Source organism: Amphiura filiformis, chromosome 14, assembly GCF_039555335.1.
Source record: "Amphiura filiformis chromosome 14, Afil_fr2py, whole genome shotgun sequence".
Lineage (NCBI taxonomy): Eukaryota > Metazoa > Echinodermata > Ophiuroidea > Amphilepidida > Amphiuridae > Amphiura > Amphiura filiformis.
The window spans coordinates 60,590,134-60,609,009 of record NC_092641.1 but is presented as its reverse complement, the minus strand read 5'-3'; the positions used below and the strand labels follow the sequence as shown (position 1 = coordinate 60,609,009).

Sequence of the window (18,876 nt, the reverse complement as noted above, 5' to 3'; positions counted from 1 at the left end):
CCGTGAGAACGGGGGTAGACCGACAATCGCCCGCTTCGTGAGAAGCTGTGTGATCCCTGTCAGTAGTGCCCGACGCTGGGGGCCGTCTGACGGCACTACTGTGGACCTCTGAAATGTGCAGACGAATGTGGGGAGACTGGGTTGCCAGTCTGTAACCCCCACTCACCACTGACCATACCCAGGCGCTCAAAGAGATGGTTTCCCACCTCTGGGTGAAAGCCATAAGCGGTCGCCCACTGGGAGATCCCCTGTGGAAAAACCGCTGAGCCCCCAGGAATGCTCTGTCTAGCTTCCCTTGGAAGAGCGCTTGCTCTTCTTCGGGGCTTGCCAGCTGTTCCTGTGCTACCCTTGCGCCTCCCAGAAATGGGTGCTGCAGAGGTAGTGGGCTCGGGTACTGTTGGTGGTGCACGGCCTGCTGAAGTCGGAGCTCCTACCCATGGTAAGGGCAGTTTCCGACCTCTTCAGAGTGCTCTCGTTGGTAGCTTCTTTGCACGGTCCTCCACCGTAGCGCAGAAGCATCCAAAGAGAAAAGGACCCTGCCTTTCCATCGCGTTGAGCGATTGGAGTGGCAGGCCCCTCCCGGGCGCTGAGTGGACACCCTATGGGCTAGGCCCATGGAGCTCTCGTTGAGGCTAGCTGTTAGCACCGCTAATAGGCTCACCTTGCGGAAGAGCTCAGATGTTGTCTGAGCGTGATACGCTTGACGACATCTGGGTCCCTCTCGGATCCCCTCAGGTAGGTCCCGTGGTCCTCCCGCGTTACACGCAGAGGAAGCGTGCAAGCACGCGGCGCCATAGCTCTACTGAGCTCGACAGCCCCACGATATCTACCCGTGAGGTTTGCCGGGAATGAGAGTGCAGGCGCCCCCTGTGAGGAAGCAGCAGCTGAGCATCCTACTGAAAGGATCCCTGGTCCTCCTCCATGGACTCCCCTTAGGGGTGTCCGGAGGAAGATCAGTGCTGTTGCTCCCCTCAGCGGGCAGCGGGGAAGGAGATTGTAGTGATGTCACTACCGGACTCAGCTTCCGACTCCTTTCCCTCGCCCACAGTATCCGTGATCATGCTCCGATGATGACGGTAACTGAGGACGGGCATCTGAAAGCGGGTAAGAAGGCATAACCACTGTGTGGCTCGCCGACTACCTGCCAGCAGAAGAGGGAGTACTCCCCGCAAGACCCTGAGGTATCCGCCATGGCACCACTGGGTCCGATGCTCTCGCAGCCGTCGTCCTAGCGCTAGCAGCACGGGCCTACCCTGATCAAGATCTGGGTTAGTCCCATGCCGGCTGGCCTGGTCAACAGCTGATGTTGGTACTGCGTGGCCATCGCTAGGGCGACACTTGCCACGGTGCTGGGCCGTGGAAGAAACACCCTGCGGCGGGTACCACGTGCATACCCAGCCGGCAGCTGACCCTGAAAGGATCCGCCACCAGGGTAACCCTATGGTACTGCAGTACCAGCACCGCCTCCCCTTGTTGCCACAGAGACTGTGGCGACTAAGGCGGGTGCCGCGGTACCGGTGCGGTATCAGCGTGGGTACCGTGAGGGTTCCCAACTGTGGACCGCTGTACCCTCGCCACACCGCGTTCCCTGTTTGGGGGATCAAGCTGTGTGCTGGCGTGGTACCGGCGCGGTACTAGCATGGGTACCCGTGAGGGTTCCCGGTTGTGTACCGCTGTATGCGTGGTTCCAGCGTAGGTGCCCGTGAGGGCTCCCGGCTGTGTACCACTGTACCCATGCCTCACTGCGTTCCCCGCAAGGGATCAAGCCGTGTGTATGGGTACCCGCTATACCGGCTGTCCCTTGGCTAGAGGGAGCTTGCCTAGTACCACGGGTAGCTGAGCGCAGATACCCCGATCAATCACCTCGCCACCTGAATAGGCAGCGTCAATCAATGGAGCTATGCCCTGTTGATTTGACAGTGATCGATCAAGAGAGGGTAATTGACCCATTGACGGTAATGGATCACCTACGCTCCGCTGGTTCTCGAGGACATAAGTGGGTTGTTGATCAGCTAGGCTGTTCAAGCTACTTACTGTACCCTCTAGAGCTTCGCCAAGGTCGCTGTGTGTGGCGGACCACTCACGGCAGCTATGGGCGGGTGCATAGCGGCTACCACTGAAGTCAAGCCGTAGCTCGCCTTTGTAGCTGCCACCGAATGCACCTGGGTCGCTGTCCCGTGAGAGACTGCGAGCCCAACCCCTGAATAATCGCCAGCCAGTCCCTGTGGACAGCCAGCAGCTATTCTAGGGCCCAGGGTATCACTCGGCGGTCCCGCCATGGAACGCTGCCGTGTGACAACCCCAGTTGGTTCTGCTAAGACTACACCCACAGCGTTAGCCGCGGTATCGTCTCTGCTGAACCCATGCATGCTAGGGTTCAACCCAGGCAAGCCCGGGTACCCTTGCATGCTGCCCGTCGCTGGCTACTACTGTGGCTGTTTGAGCCCGTAGATATGCCTGCAACAGACGGGTGTCCTCCTGCTAAAAACCCGTGAGGATTTTCGCTAGAGGACTGGTATCCTCCTGCTACAAAACCCGCTAGGGTTTTCGCTGGTGGTTACCGCTCTGCTGCCTGCTACTTTGCTCCGACGTATAGTCAGTGCTTTCGCTGGCTGCTGAGCCTTTGGACGCCGCTTAGCAGTCCCGAAGGAACCGCCTGCTTGTCCGGGGACCGGAGCCCCTTAAGCAGACCTGCCATGACCCATAGGGGCTGTCACAGCAGAATCTACCGTGTCGACTGGTATCCTCCTGCTGCAAAACCCGCTAGGGTTTTCGCTGGTGGTTACCGCTCTGCTGCCTGCTACTTTGCTCCGGACGTATAGTCAGTGCTTTCGCTGGCTGCTGAGCCTTTGGACGCGCTTAGCAGTCCCGAAGGAACCGCCTGCTTGTCCGGGGACCGGAGCCCCTTAAGCAGACCTGCCATGACCCATAGGGGCTGTCACAGCAGAATCCACCGTGTCGACCTTACCAGTGCCCTTGGTAGATTTCTTCTTCGTCTTATGGCGATGACGGAGCCTATCCCAATCGTCAAGCTGGAACTCGGAGAGTCCTAAGCAAAAGAAAGACATCTAGAAGATCGTGAGCACTCCTGTGGGTGAAACAGAGCGGGTGTGGGTCCCGCTCCGTCACCAGGGAAGGGCAAGCCCGACAGGGCCGAGGCGAAGCGAGGAGAAAGGGAGGGGGCACTACCCCCCCAACACGCCGACTCAAGCCCAGTAAGCAAACCTGAGCACGGAGGCTGGTCGCTAACGTTAGTGGTAAAGTAAGGACTGGCTAACTTTATTACTAAAATGTCAGACGGGTCCCTACCAATCCCCACCGTATGAATATCTGATTAACTCGTCTTTATTGGACGGTAATGAAGACATAACGATAGAGTAATCACCCTAACATAGCAACAATAACCTACCGTACATGAAATACAATGTGTATGTACAAACATCTATTGTAACTTACAGGCTGCAATGGTTGTTTTACGTGGGAAACAAAATGAATGGCGTCAACGAAGCGGCCATTTTGAATTGCTCGTGTCCCGTGATACAAACGGAGGCACGATATGTAGCTAAGTTTTGGATCGCTTTTTTGTCACTTTTTCGCCAGAAAATGCCGTCAAAACTATCCTCAGCCGAACAATACCGGTTTGGTTTTACCTAAGGTGTGAAACTACAACCGTATATCTCGCCTTGGTCGAGAAATTGATACACAGTGCTATGAACAATCGATAGGCACGCCTGTGTCAGTCGGAGACCAAGGAGGATAAGGACGATCATATGGTGTGACGTCACCTTTTGGGTGAGTCCACCGGGGATCGGGGTTTTTGTTATTTATTCATTTATGTGGGACAAAATGACTATTGGTTTTTCCGCATCTCGGGATCGATGCAAGAAGTATCTTAATCAACATCGGAAGCGGTAAGATCGACCCGTGTACTGAGTCTTTGTTTTTGCTCAGCACAAACAACACTTTCCAGTTTGCAGTCAGATTTCGTAGAATTCTAAATCCACTGAAAAAAGTATTCAAATGTAGAAAATGAGATGTTCCACACCAATATATCTCTCCACACTAAACAGTTTTCTGCACAATTGTAACTTTCAAATATTACTATCCATTTCTATCACGATTGTGACAAAAGAAGCAAAACCGTTATTTGTTGCAGCTCAACAGTCACCACACCATTGGCGCAAGACTGTAAGTTCAAGTTGGTCTTTTAAAATCCACTAGAACCCATCAAATTATTCCTCCAATTGTCATGATTACATGCCAACTAAAACAAATCTCACAAATTGTATTTAATCCAGCACAACACCCTGTCACTTTCCAGCACACATGGAACACAAGTTACACAACTGATTCTGAGGCAAACTCTACTCAATTCATTAGTTCCTACACACAATGAGCTATTTGATCTGAATGCATGGCTAAGTGATGAAACGTTATCTCACGCTGGGTGCGATTCAAGCATGTGGGTTGCTTGATCGACATGACATGTTTGCTGTGCGTTATTGAGTTACTTATGTCAGTCTATTTTTAAAAAATGGACTTTGTTTTAATCATTTTAAGTGATGGACAACTCAATATTTTGTAAACATTTGATACAATGTTGCTAACATACACAACCGGTAGTCATCATTTCCATATCTAATTTCCAAAATGTGGACTGCTTTCCCAAAACTTTTGGGGTTATTTTGAACAGTTTAATATGAAAAAGTGGTCCCTTTTGTTCTTTCTAATTTGGACCTTCTTTTTTTTATTAAAGGATAATATATTTTCCCTAAAAAGTGGCCCTTTTTGTCGATGGGGGATGCATCATTTCCTCGCATCATCTTGCTACATGGCTGTCTTCTAGTTTTGTATCCTCTTCTGACCAAACCAAACTCCCGTCCAGCACGTCTGTTTTGATTACTTGGCGCAGGCCGGCGGACAGCGCCAAGTAAACCATGCAGACGCATCATTGTTAAATAGTGTTGGAACAACTGTGAAGCATGATTGAATCCCTAAATTTATTAAAAATGCTGATTCAAAAACAATATAGATGACCCAAATATTTAGTTCACTAACCTTTTCTTCTTCAGAAATGAGGTAGAGTTGTAAATAGCTCTCCTGAAGGTCCAAAGGAGAGATTTAGAAGTGCTGATCCAATGATCTGGAAAAAATAAAGATCAAATAATGAGCGAAAACAAGTGTGGGCAACTGTAGGGATGCAATTTCTCTTGCTCATAAAGACAGACTTAGAATGATTGGAGCAACATTTTTGAAAAGGAGCTAAAAATCACTCTCACATACAGACCTTTATGGATAATTGTAGCTCAGAAGAGCAATCACGCATGCTCTCTTTGATAGACAGACCTAGATTTCCTGGATACAAGGTTGCTCTTGGATTTAGCAGTCTCCTCCATCATGACTGTGATGAAGTACCAACATTATTCCACCCCCTATGCAGAGGCGTGTCCAGGATCTGTTCCAGCAGGGAGCTCAGAGGGGCTTTCAGAGTTATGCGGGGGGCAGCAGGGGGTTCAGCCCCAAAGCCCCCCCACCCCCTGGACATGCCACTGCTATGGAAGACATGAATTTCAAATGGTGGGTACCTGAATGGGTGATTCCATTTTAAATTCACACCCCTATGTGGGGGATTAAGGTCATGTATCCATATGAGGTATGTATGGATACCAACTGAAATCGCCCATTATCAACACTAAACCACATCTTAAAACACACAGGAAGCCCCACCAGAGTAGTTCTTCTGGGGTGAACCAAACCTGCCTGGTTATCAAATTAATCAGTAACAAGGTTATCTCTGAATTTGACAGGTGCTAATTGATGCAATAACATTAAAACATCAATTAGCACCTGTCAAATTCAGAGATAACCTTTTCAGTGATTAATTTGATAAACAAGCAGGTTTTGGTTTACCCCATAAGAACTGCTCTGGTGGGGCTTCCCCTTTAAGGACAATTACAACAAAATTAACAAAGGACTAAAAGCAAACCATAGTTTTGTGCAACATGTCACCATCATTGTGATAGAATGACAGATAAATGACAGGTTCCTTTACTATCTATGGTCAAACAATTAACATTGTTTTCCTATAATCCTTTAGCTTCTGTACACAATCTTTGCCCCTGAGCTCTGATGTAGCTTACAGCACTATGGACCACAATGTCCTCATCCCAATGCCATAGTTCTATAACCTCAATTAAACACTGGTAGTGCAAAATTTGACCTCAAGTTGCAGAGTATGAGTTTTTGTACCCAAAGGTCATTCAATGAATGTACACATGTATTGGAGTTAAAGAACTGTGCCCTGATAAATGAACATGTTAATATCTCAAATAAAAGTCAAGTACCAACAGGAAGAATAGAAATATTTGCATAAGAATTAATTACTGATTGGAACTATTTGCACCAGAGCAGTTCAAATACTAAGATCTTCAGAACCAGACCATATGTACCTAGTTGGAAATTGTTTAATCTGTTATTTGGTAGGGAGGGCCAACACTGTCAACACAGACGAGTTTGAATTTGAAGATTTTGAGTCAATTTTCAAAATTTTGCTACACGTACATCAAACAGAAACATCATATAGAATTCAAAACAATCTCTATGACAGACATATTCATACACAATTTTGCCCCACATAAAGAATGACAAGTCATAATTGATATGTGAAAAGGTTGATAATCAAATCATTTATGAAAATCAAATCCATCAGATCATTTCTATAACATTCAAAATCAACATTTATTTCACTCAGCGATTAGGCCATATTGTGCACCAGCAAAACGAGTCATTAGGCCTTTCAAATAAAATTTTTTAAAGGCATGAGGTAAATTTTAATTATTAATTACTTATTACTTTCTTTATTTTGAAACAGAGTGGTCACAGCCCAATATAAACAGTACATTTTGACACTGCAGGTTTAAGGGGGTACTACACCCCTGCATGGTAAATATGTGACATTTTTGCATTTTTCTAATATAATAACACACTGGTAACAAAAGTTATGTATATTATTGGGGCAAGGAATCTGAATATTACACTGAAATTTCAGTGATTCAAGACAAGCGGTTTAGTATATGATAGGAAATGAGGTACATCCTATTTGTACCTTATTTCTTATCATAAATAACGAATTGCTTGTCTTGGGTCACTGAAATTACAGTGTAGTAATTGGATTCCTTGCCCCTATAATATACATAACTTTTGTTACCATAGTGTTATTAGTTTTTGAGAAAAATGCAAAAATAGACACAAATTTATCGAGGGGTGTAGTAGGCCTACCCCCTTAAGCATATGGTCATTTTCACGGTAAAGGGTGTAACTTTGGATTTTTAACATTTTAATCCGTAGTGTTCTAATAAAGCCACAGAATTCCATGATTTTTGGCCACATAAGTCATCTAGTTAGCATCTACCTTGGGTAGCATAATCAGCTTTGGGAGTTACTGCATTCAGTTTTAGCAGGTTTAAATGTACTTAATATTGCCATTTTGAAAAACTATAAAACTAAAACTAAAAATAACTCCAATTTCTGTGAAACTTGGCTGGGAGGTTCCTTTCATCAAGTAGTATTTGTACATGAAGTTAGACATTCAAATTATTTTAGGAACCCAATTAAAACTTAAAAAATATGTATCAGGTTTGGAAATTTCCATTGTAAATGACACTTGATGTTAAAAATTTTCAAAACTGCAATTACAAACATAGCAAAACATGGTATAAAATTTAACTTATATCTGTTGACTTACTTTGGAATGGGATTTCACATGTATTCCAGCTTTCATGTCATAATTTTCTGAGGTTATGTAAAATACATTTTTTCTTAGATTTTAACCAAAATGTTATGGAAATGTCAATTTTTTTATTAGAAATCAAAAGGTTTAAGCCTTGAAACATTTTACTGGAATTTAAGTTGCTTCTATGCATGATTTCAGTAAACAGAAACATATTTAAGTGGTTTGAAATTTTGACCCTAAAAATCAAAAGTTACACCCTTTACTGTGAAAATGACCATATTGCAATTATGGTTAATTTTATACATAATAATGCTTGGTGTTCTTTGTTTGTTCAGCATCATAGTTAGGATGATCAAAGTAATTTTATGTAATTTAAATGTCATTTTGTAACAGAGAAAATGTCAAATGAAAAGCAAACAATTAAATATTTTGCAATTCTTCATTTTGGATACGGGAGGGAAACAGTACTCTCAAAATCAATTGTGAAGGGCCTTAGTTGAACAAAATTAATTTCCATTTCCCCACTAAAATTGTTGCTAATTGGTAAGTAATGCTGAAAAGCTATTCAAGTTTAATTTCAGACATAATTATTTTCATAATTGTCAAAGACAATACAATACAAAAGAAATTGAACACTTCTCACAATCAACATCAAATGAGTGATTTTATCCCATTACATCACACATTCCTCGCATCATCTTACATCCAAATATTCACTTTCAAAACAATGATCTACAAAATTAGCTTGTCTTCCGTAAGCAAACTGTGAAATTGGCTCTTCATCATCCGCCAGCTAAACCATAAATACAACATCAAACAATAAACACAACAACTGTGCTTACAGTCATCCAACACACACCGTCATCAAGAAGCTGTTGGGATAGTGCAAGAGTGGCGTATATGCAACGGAAAGGAAAAGCTGCCTTACGTAATTTGTGAGATGTGACCGTGTGAATACCTTGCTGTTCACCTTTTAAGTAAATCCCATAAGCCTTTGCGGGTCGACCTCTGATGCTGTCACGCCGATGCGCACAGTGTTACTGCGCACCGCACAGCTTTCAAAATGTATAGTGATGATCTTCATTATTAAAACAATGTGCACATCAGATGACGATATCTTAGGTTTATCCACGAAGGATTATGGGATTTTCCGAAACGATGAATACACAGACAGTACCATCTGGAAATTGGGCATCATCATTAAGGGCCAATTACATAAACCACATGGCCTATGTTTCAAAGCAAAGTCATGACATTACATCAAAGGCACAACAGAGCCATGCTAGATTTGTTGGGCATGGGCGATAGAACAGAACAATTATCCTTTAAATAAATATGCCAGAATTCTGCCTACTAACCGCAAACAACACAATCTGATGCGCCATATTGACCTACATACACTTGTATACTCGTAAAATGACCTCTGAATATATTGGGTACAAAAACTCATCCCCAATAGTATGAGGTCAGGTCACTGATGAATGATGTCATTGAACCATGCCCCATAAGATGATATAGTGGTAACACTAGGATCCACAACATGCTCATCTATCTATTGAATGACCTTTGAAAATTTGGGTACAAAAAACTCATACTACGAAACTTGAGGTCAAATTTTGCACTATGATTGTTTAATTGAGTTTATTAAACTATGCCATTGGGATGTGACTATAATTGTGGTCCATAGTTCTTACTGACATTCAAGCCATGGCTCAGAATATGGGAAGCTCATTGCCAGGAAATGTTGGTGTTTGGAGGGAAATTCTGGTATTTGGAGGGAAATTGCATCTTTTTTGTATATATATATCAAAACATGCTATAAATTGTGGGAAATTTAGCTTGCTTCCCGGAAAAATTAACATTTTTTCAAGCCCTGATTCAAGCATTTTACACAAGGCAGCTATCCCTTCCTAGCATCACCATATTTTTCTTGCAATTGTAATGACAAAAACTACAGACAAAAGAAAGCGTTATCTGTGACGATGCTGACGATGAGACAGAAACGTGACACTCGACACCATCAGTGCCGTCTATGCAGGGCATCTCTCTACGGGGATCGCGTCTGGTATGCGAGGAGTCAGCCGACAACATTAAGCATCATCATCAACATCATCATAGTCAAACCAGTTAGGATGACTTCTGAATCCCAATCATATTTTACACATGTATTACGTATGTACCTATATGTGTGCAACACAAAGAATTACAAATCACATGCTAAGATTGCGAATCACAGCAAGAGAAACGTCTAGGAATGTTGTCTTGGTCTTTTGGTTTATGTTGCAGCTCCAGAACTTTTGCTTTTCTGATGATAACATGGTAATAATTTCTAGCTTTCTTGCTCTTGGCAGGTTCACTTTTCAAACCTTCGGATAGGTTATTTAACTTTATATTTAGACCTAGTAGTAACTTTTTCAATTTTCAGAAGTATTTGTCTGCAGAAAAAATACTATCCATTTTTCATTTCACATAGGCCTATTGTAGGCATATTGTTCCTTTTTATACATAGCATGTACATCATGCCTATATTCAGCTCAAATTAAGATTACAACCTGAGCTAAGTTAGACTAACTGTATTTCTATTATTAAATGAAGCTTGCCCTGGAAAACAAAATTATTCCCATCCATACACATGTGCATGCCCAGGCTAGTGACATACATTGAATTTGAATCTCATTACTAGCGAAGTATGTGTTTCATTGTCTCAACCTACAATAAATTAATTCAAATGTTGCTTTGTATAATCTACTAAATAACACCCATCCCTCAATTAGTTTTACTTCAACATGCAGTCCAATCAGTTTCTGCACTAAAATAATAAGCTGACTACAAAGGAATGAAATCACTAGTCAATTGGCTAGACTTTGAATTGCAATGATTTTCTGTTTCTCAGTTGCTGATTCTACGATATCGCATAATTGCTGCGATGATTTGCATCATTTAACAGGGCTTGAAAAAATAAATGTTAATTTCTTGGGAAGCAAGCTAAATTTCCCACAATTTATAGCATGTTTTTATATACAAAAAAACTCCCTTCAAATACCAGAATTTCCCTCCAAACACCAGCATTTCCTTGGAAGGAGCTTCCCAAATTCCCCACTTTTTCGAGCCATGTGGCACATCAATAGCATTCAATTCAAACAAATTAAAAACTGCTCTTTTTCATCAAACATGCTTCCATTGTTCACAAACAGTACTGAAAATGGGATAATGATAATTGTATTTAGTCATCTATATACATCAGAAAATTTCAAAAACGTTCTAACAATTTTACCACTAACAGCCCTCCGACGACAAATGACAACCAAATGAACTACCGTACTCTTAATCAAACACAAGTCCATGTGAGCAAAGAATCATCAATCCCCCAGTGGTTAACTGATCCACAAAGCCCGAGCTCGCTCCCTGACAAAGTCTGAAACTTACCGCCATTGATAATTGATTGCGTAGCGCACACAACAATATACTAGACCAAATTGCATGTGATTTATTCCAGGCAGACAACCATTACAAAAGATGAAGTCATTGACTCCCACAATATGAATTGTCATCTTTGCAGAGTTTGATTTTAATAGTATACAATTTTTTTGTGTTTCAGTGGTTTGATAGAATTTGTTATAACTGAGTGAACATAGCGTGAATATTTGACAAATTACGAATCATGTCAATCACTTTACAGTCTAATATTGTAAGTAAAGCCTGCTATAAATACTCAATTTTGGAGGCCAAAACACGAAAACAAACATCTTGATTTTCTAAAATACGCAAAAAAATTGTTTGTGTTGTGTTTTGTTTTGTTTTTTTGTTAATTTGTTCTTTTTTTTATACGGATTTGACAAGTCCCTGGACCTAGTGTGGCACAGGCATGGACAAATGTTAATTCCCCAGGAATATAGACAAATTTCCCTCCAACATATCAGAATTTCCCACCATTTCTTAAGGGGGTACTACACCCCTGGCCAATTTTGTGCCTATTTTTGCATTTTTCTCAAAAATTATAGCGCATTGGTGACAAGTAAGATATGCATATTATAGGGGCAAGGGCTACAACTACTGCACTGAAAATTCAGCAACTCAAGGCAAGTAGTTATTGATTTATTGATCAAATATTGGGTTTCCCTCATTTTTGACTGTAACTCCACAACTGTTGTCTGTGCTGAAATAAAATTTCCAGTGCAGTAGTTGTAGTCCTTGCCCCTATAATATAAATATCTTACTTGTCACCAATGCTTTATAATTTCTGAGAAAAATGCAAAAATAGGCACAAAATTGGGCAGGGGTGTAGTACCACCTTAAGTGTATTTCTTCATCCAATAAATCATTTAATTTTCATCCAGATTACCAAATTTCCAAGGAATTAGATTCCTTCCTTCCACATATTTTCCAGGCCTGGTGCTGCGATAGTTATAAATTTTTTTTAAATTGGAAAAAAAATTACCCAAAATATTTTTGTATCCAAAAACACATTTACAGCCAAAATATGTGATTGCCCTGCAAATGCACAATTTGCGTACTTGTAGCAGCCATAAAAGCACAGAATAGGTTTTCTTCCAAAATTGCGCACATTTTTAATGTTTACATACAACCTGGAATAAATCACTGCATTTTTTTCAAGCTTGCATAAAAATTCCCCAACCAAGTATGATCCAAGAATATTAGCGCTTTAATCCCAATTTAGAAATCTATTAGTTTTATAATGTACAAAACATTTTCCATTAAATTCTCTAACATTATAAAACCTAACATATCAAGTAAACAGGAAGCTTCCAAAGAAAGCTCAGAGCTGCAAATCAGATAAAAAAGATAAAACTCTGAAGTTAAATTTCCTTTTGTGTATTTAGTACATTGTATATTATGTACACTGTATTCTTTTCAACCATACATGATGTAATAACAATGTACAGCCAAGTGATTATTTTGGCAAGGATTTTCTGTCCTAAACCTAGATTTCACAAATCTTCTCACTTTAGACTAAATATTACAATACAAGGCAGAAAAGAATAAGGTTATAGGCCTATGTGGTGGAAATGGTTACCCAATTGGTTTATTATTTCTAGCATCAACAACATGTTCAATCACATACCTAGCTGCAGTTTGTGGCCGCCATGTGCATATATGGGGGGGGGGACTTTGGAGTGCAAACACCCTGGGTAAAAGCAGGATGCAGCAAAGGTTGCAACAGTAGAATAAGGGATGGCAATAAGAATTTTAGTAAAAAAATGTGGAAAAAAATGTTAAAAAATTGAGACACAAATGGAATTATACATAACAAAAAAAATAGGTTGCTAATTGATAAAGTTGTGGGATTCTAGTTGTTTGGTAAAAATAGATTTTGGACATCAAATTTGCAAGTTGCTGTATGTACGCTTAATTGCATGCACTGTACAAATTGGACTATTATCTTTGTCAAAGAACCAAATGTAGCTACAATCTACGAAAAAAGTCCTTGGAACGCTTGGTACACTCTGTAGAAATTCCGTGCAGAATCTCATATGATCATGGAAATGACGTATGTTTTGCCTGGGAACAAGCATGACATCTACAACAATGATTTATCCTTTCCCTCTCCCCATCAATCAATGTTGGAACACATTGGGAAACCGCTGAAGACTTTGGTATTTCTCAACATTGCACACGGGAGAGGGGGTGACAGTTTACCGTTATTTACACGCAAGCGTTCCAAGACTTTTTTCGTTGATTGTAGGCCTAAAGGTTATGCACACAAACATTATGTAGTTTCAGATGGTATAAAAATCTCAACATTTTTGGAGTAAGTAGGGAGATGAGGCTATGGATCACAAGGTGCCCCTTAAGTTCACCGGTGAAAATTTGTCAATAAAATGTTAGAGCCCTTCGGCAAAAAGTCGTTCAGGTATTATCAGCCCCACAAAACATAAACGGTGGCACAATGTGTTGTCATAGCTGCTTTTATGTAAGCATAGAATACTGTTCCCAGCAGATTCTAAGGATGTCAGCCAAGTATCCAACAAATTTGTACCTTGTGTTTCCATGGTTACCAATTAGTCAAGGTCAAGACGCAGCTTGATCTTCATGTTTCCAGCAGGGGGGGCCGGCCAAGATTGGCTCAATTTTGACGTTGTCATTGGTTTTACACGTAAACACTAAAATGTCTCAAATTATTCCAAAACTGTACGTATGTTATTAAGCACTATTTTATCAGTCTAAATCCGTTGAGGTTCGCCAGTGAACCTCATTGTAAGTACTGTTTTTTTGATTTTTTTTGTATGAATAATGCACGATATGTTACGATATAGGCCTATACTGAAAATTTCCCCCACGTATATCAATGAGTTTACGTAGTGTAGTGGTTACGAATCTCGACTCCCACGCACAGGGTCCCGAGATCGAGTCCCATCTCCGGCGATGATTAAAAATTTTTCTTCTTCTTTTTTCTTTGAATTTAAAATTATTTATTTTCATGTGAAAATGTATATATTGCACTGGGAAATATATTTTGTGCATTTTTTTCTGTAATGGGGCCACCCAGCCAATAGAGCTAAGAACGGATCTTGGCTCCGGGAAAAAATAATTGCGTCCATCGTGCAGGCAGTGTTGCCGTCATATTGTCTGTTTTGTTTACGCTTTTGGCTGTTGCCACATTGAATAATGTAGTCCACCATCGTCTGGTTTCCAGCTGGATCTTTTAACAGGCCAATGTCACTTACAGCATGACCTTTGTAAGATTGGGCACAAACTCATTCTCTGTATGTGAGATGGAATGTTGAGCTTGCATTGCTGTTCAATGGAGAGGATTGAATTTAGGCATGAGACATGGTGTTATCTCCTATATCTGCAACTTCAGGTGAGAAAACATGTGAACTTGTGTCTTGGCCATGTTGGTAGCTCAAATAAACATCTTGGAATTTGCATTGCACAACATGCATGGGAAAGTTATGCATTGAAGGACAGCATTGAATTCTAATGATCTTCTCAAGAAGCTGGATTCAAGTTTAGCCAATTAGCTATCCATGTTCACAGAGGGAATGAAAATGGTTGCATTTTACATCTTCCTATCAAAAGGATTAACCCTTAAACAGGCTACATTGCAACCAAATGGATCTACTAGTACATGTACCAATATCAGTATAACAAGTGGATGGGAAGGGGTGCAGTCTCACCCCCCCCCCCCTCCAGTTGAAAAAGTATAAAAAAAAGTCCCAAATAACCCCAATTTGCAAGCATAAAAAAAGGTGCACTTTTCACAAAATTACCCCCCCCCCCGCTTAGGAAAAAAGGAACATTTTTTCAAAATCTACACACCCCAAAAATCCTGCCTATAGGCCTGGACCATCGTAACACTACTTCAATGGTCTATGACAGAACCTATACACTAAATAAAAGCATGAATCTTTAAATTAATAACAACTATTATTCACATAAGCTACCTTTAAGGGGGTACTACACCCATTGCATTTTTGCATTTTTTTGCATTTTGTGAAGAAATGAGAAAAAGAAATTGGACAAAGTGGTATGCAAAATGAAGGGGCAAATCTTCTCGTTCAATTGGTGGCATCAGTATCAATGATGCGTACATGCTTCTAATGGTATAAGCCAAAAAGTGGTACATCAATGATGTTTTAAATTCACTTCATTTTGGAAAGCTTACTATCAACGGATTTCGTTAAAATTTTGGATATGTGTTGCTAACACATTAGGGAAATAATGTTGATATGTAAAATGGGAATAAGTGGTCCCTGATTTCTTTTATGACTTCATGAACTTGGTGCTCCACAACTATCAAAAAACGAACCGGTTAAAATGCTTCTATTTTCAATGTTGAGCTATATTTTGTATTTTGAAGTTGCCACACTATGTCACTGAAACTTAATTAAGCCATATGGTCGCATGTCATAAGGTGGTCCATTTTGCGTTACAGGCCAAAAACTTACCAAAAATGATTTTTGGATATTTTGGAGGTTTTGACCCCTTTTATTAATCAACATGACTTTTGAAGAAAAAATATGTTCCGTTTTTGCGAAAACGGACAGTTTCCGCCTAATTAATGTACAGGATTCAATGTAAATTTGAAACTTTAAATGCATTTTTCTCATTTTCGACTATTATCAGAGCAATTTACATTGCATATCATTGAAATAGAGGATTTGGAATCTTTTGCCTCAGAATATGTTCCAAACATGATTGTGAACATCTTGGGAGTCAATAAATGACTCTTTCATTAAAAGGCGTCTTGTATTACAGGGTGCGTAAAAAGTACGTAAAATTAATAAATTATTTTTTTGAATTTTTAAGGACAACTTGTTAACACTTCAACCTACACAATTTTGAATGCAAATTTTGAATTTGGCAGCAAATTTCACCCCAGAAAATGTATACTTTTAGCATAGTAGGGCGACTAATAAGCATGCTATGGCAAAATGCTGTTTCTTCAAATTCGATATTAGAAAACAATAGAATACATAAGGAATTACAAGAGCATTCCATGCAAATCCGTGTACTACTTTACAAGTAGTGATACTGAAAATGTTTTAATGTTTCAGAACAATACTCTGATGTGTTACTCACAATTAAATACTTAAAACAGTCCCTTACTATGTATTGTTTAAAAGATATTCATTGCAAAACATGTCTGGGTATGACAGAAAATAACATTCCCATTCACTCAGCACACTCAACCTCCTCCTGACCCACCTGCTCCTGACCCACCTGCTCCTCCACCCCCGCAATTTCAAATGTAAACTGCTGCCATTTTTTTGTTGAAACTTCGGTTTCATTGACATTTTCCACAATTTTTACCCCATCCTTCAGCTTTAAAATGAGACCTCAACTAGCTCAATAGGACAAGGGGTTGTTGCAGTATAACATTTTTCGTTCCGCCCCATTTGGAAAAATGTAACACCTCCCCCTTTTTAGGGTACGAACTTGTGACATGCGACCATAGGTAACAGGTTACCACAACCACACTACAGCAATGTTGAAAAAGATTGTATTTTTTGTCACCTATACCACCATATTAGGTAGTTTTCCGTAAGCTGCATTTTTGTGATTTTGGTAACTATTTTATATTTATTTGCCCAATCCATCTCAACTAGGCAATCTAAATTGTACTCACCATTTACATCCCAAGGTATTTTAGTATATCCACCTCACACATTTCCATTATATATCCAGTAACAGACAAAATATCAAAATTGATGCCTCATTATGACATGTATGATATCACAGACTATCACATGTATTCAAAATTGATGCCTGAATTTGCCCTGAACCAATTGACCTATAACCTGACCTTTGATGACCTTATAGCCTTTTTTAATCTCTTTTCCTAACAACACATTATAGAAGATACATACATGGTGTAGTATTAAATTGTCTATGTGGAAGAGATTAGGCCTATTTAATTTATTCAGTGTTATAATCAGTGAGTACATTTCTATAGATAGTATAACAAAGGATTTAATGTATTCTATTCATGTATTCTACTTGGACATGTTCAATAGAATAAATTATGGTTTGTTATGAAACACACACCTCAGTTACCAGGATACAGTAAACAAACAAATATATAGGGCTAAAATGATGTTCTAAAATGGTTTAAAACCACTTTGTATGTAGAGATATTTTATAAGTTCAGGACATGAGATGATGAACATATTTATATACTTCATAAATTTGCAACAAAAAAAAAGAAGATGGGTACTGATGAAAATCAGGGTATTATATCGCCTTAAAACATTAAAACCCATCACCACACTCCACCACAGCGATACTACTTAAATACACAACCAAAATGGCACATATTTTCTTGTATCACAGAAGATTCCAAGCATCTTTTCACATTTACAAGCACCCTTCAGATCCCTAGGTTAAGAAGTAGACGAGTCGTAATTATGCGCACCTACTTGAAAAACGTTCTCGTTTTTTTAAAGCGCTAGTTGAGTGCATCAGTACAAAAATGTTCAACTTCAGTCAACAAAACTCAAATTCGATATTGATAGCAAAATGTATGTCACCGGGTAATACGGTTATTTAAAACTACTATTCTACAAAATTGTGGATGGAAAAAACAAAAAATATGAGTTTCCAAAAAAACACTGGAGGTGTATGTAAACAAAGTCGGACAATGCGATCTGCAGCTTGCAATCTAGTGTTTCTGTAATATTAACTATATCTGATGCTTTTTCAAAATGTTGAAATGGCATATCGTTACCTACCCATTCTACACCTTTGAAAAAAGATACTCAAGAGCCAGAAGAGAGATCAACCCATCCCAGATTCCTCATTTCAAAGCTCCCACATCCTCAGCATGCAAAGGCTTAATATTATGCAACCTTTTTGCGCTTCAAGTACCTACCATGCCTACTGCAAAAATAACAACATGAATACTTTGGACTGTCTTTTATAACAATCACATTAAGTGCTGTATAATTTATGCTCTTCTGGCCTCCTGCAATTTAGAAAAGATTGAGGAGCTTTTTTGCAATTGCAATGTAAAAATAGTCCGACGAGTAGGACCTGTTTTTTTCTTAGTTTACCTAAAAGGTCCTACTCGTCGGATTATGTAAAAACAACCAAAGCAGTCCAAAATGCCAAACAACAAAAAATTTATCCTACAAAAAAAGTCCACTTTTAACTTTAAAACAGATTCTGGTTATTTTCTATAATAATATTTTAGGCTTAAAAATGTCCAAAGTTTTTCCCCAAAAATTTCCCTTTGAGAACATCAAAAATAACTATCAGAGGTTGCAATTTGTAAAGACCAGAGAACAAAATGTGCCCACTAGAAATGAACCACAAATTGACAATTCCATTTATATTTCATACCATTACATAATCAGATTGCAATAATAATTTGTGCATTTGTGCATAAACCGGTCATTTCTTCTTAGTGGATCACTTGGAATGAAACAGCTGACTGCCAGTAGTCGTGTTCACATTTTGAGTTACACCCTGCATAAACTTACGCTAACATTGATAAAAATTCCACAAATATTTTCGCTACTCCTACCGCGTGTCCCCACCTAGCCTACTCCTTGCACTACGCCGACCAGTTCCACCAAGCATTCACTTCTGGTCGGTGTAAACATCGGCTACCACTTCCGGTGTTTCTGGGACCTTTTTCAACCACGCAATATGTGTCCATCCATATCAAAACGATGCACTTG

At 40.1% G+C, this 18,876-nt stretch overlaps 1 long non-coding RNA gene across 1 annotated transcript in view; it reads right to left on the bottom strand.

The window, feature by feature from the left end:
* Positions 1-18,876, bottom strand: part of LOC140169103 (uncharacterized) — a 118,169-nt gene that overhangs the window by 63,228 nt on the left and 36,065 nt on the right. The window contains exon 2 of the long non-coding RNA XR_011861355.1: positions 5,059-5,143. This is a non-coding gene — a long non-coding RNA (uncharacterized lncRNA). The remainder of the gene's footprint in view (positions 1-5,058; positions 5,144-18,876) is intronic.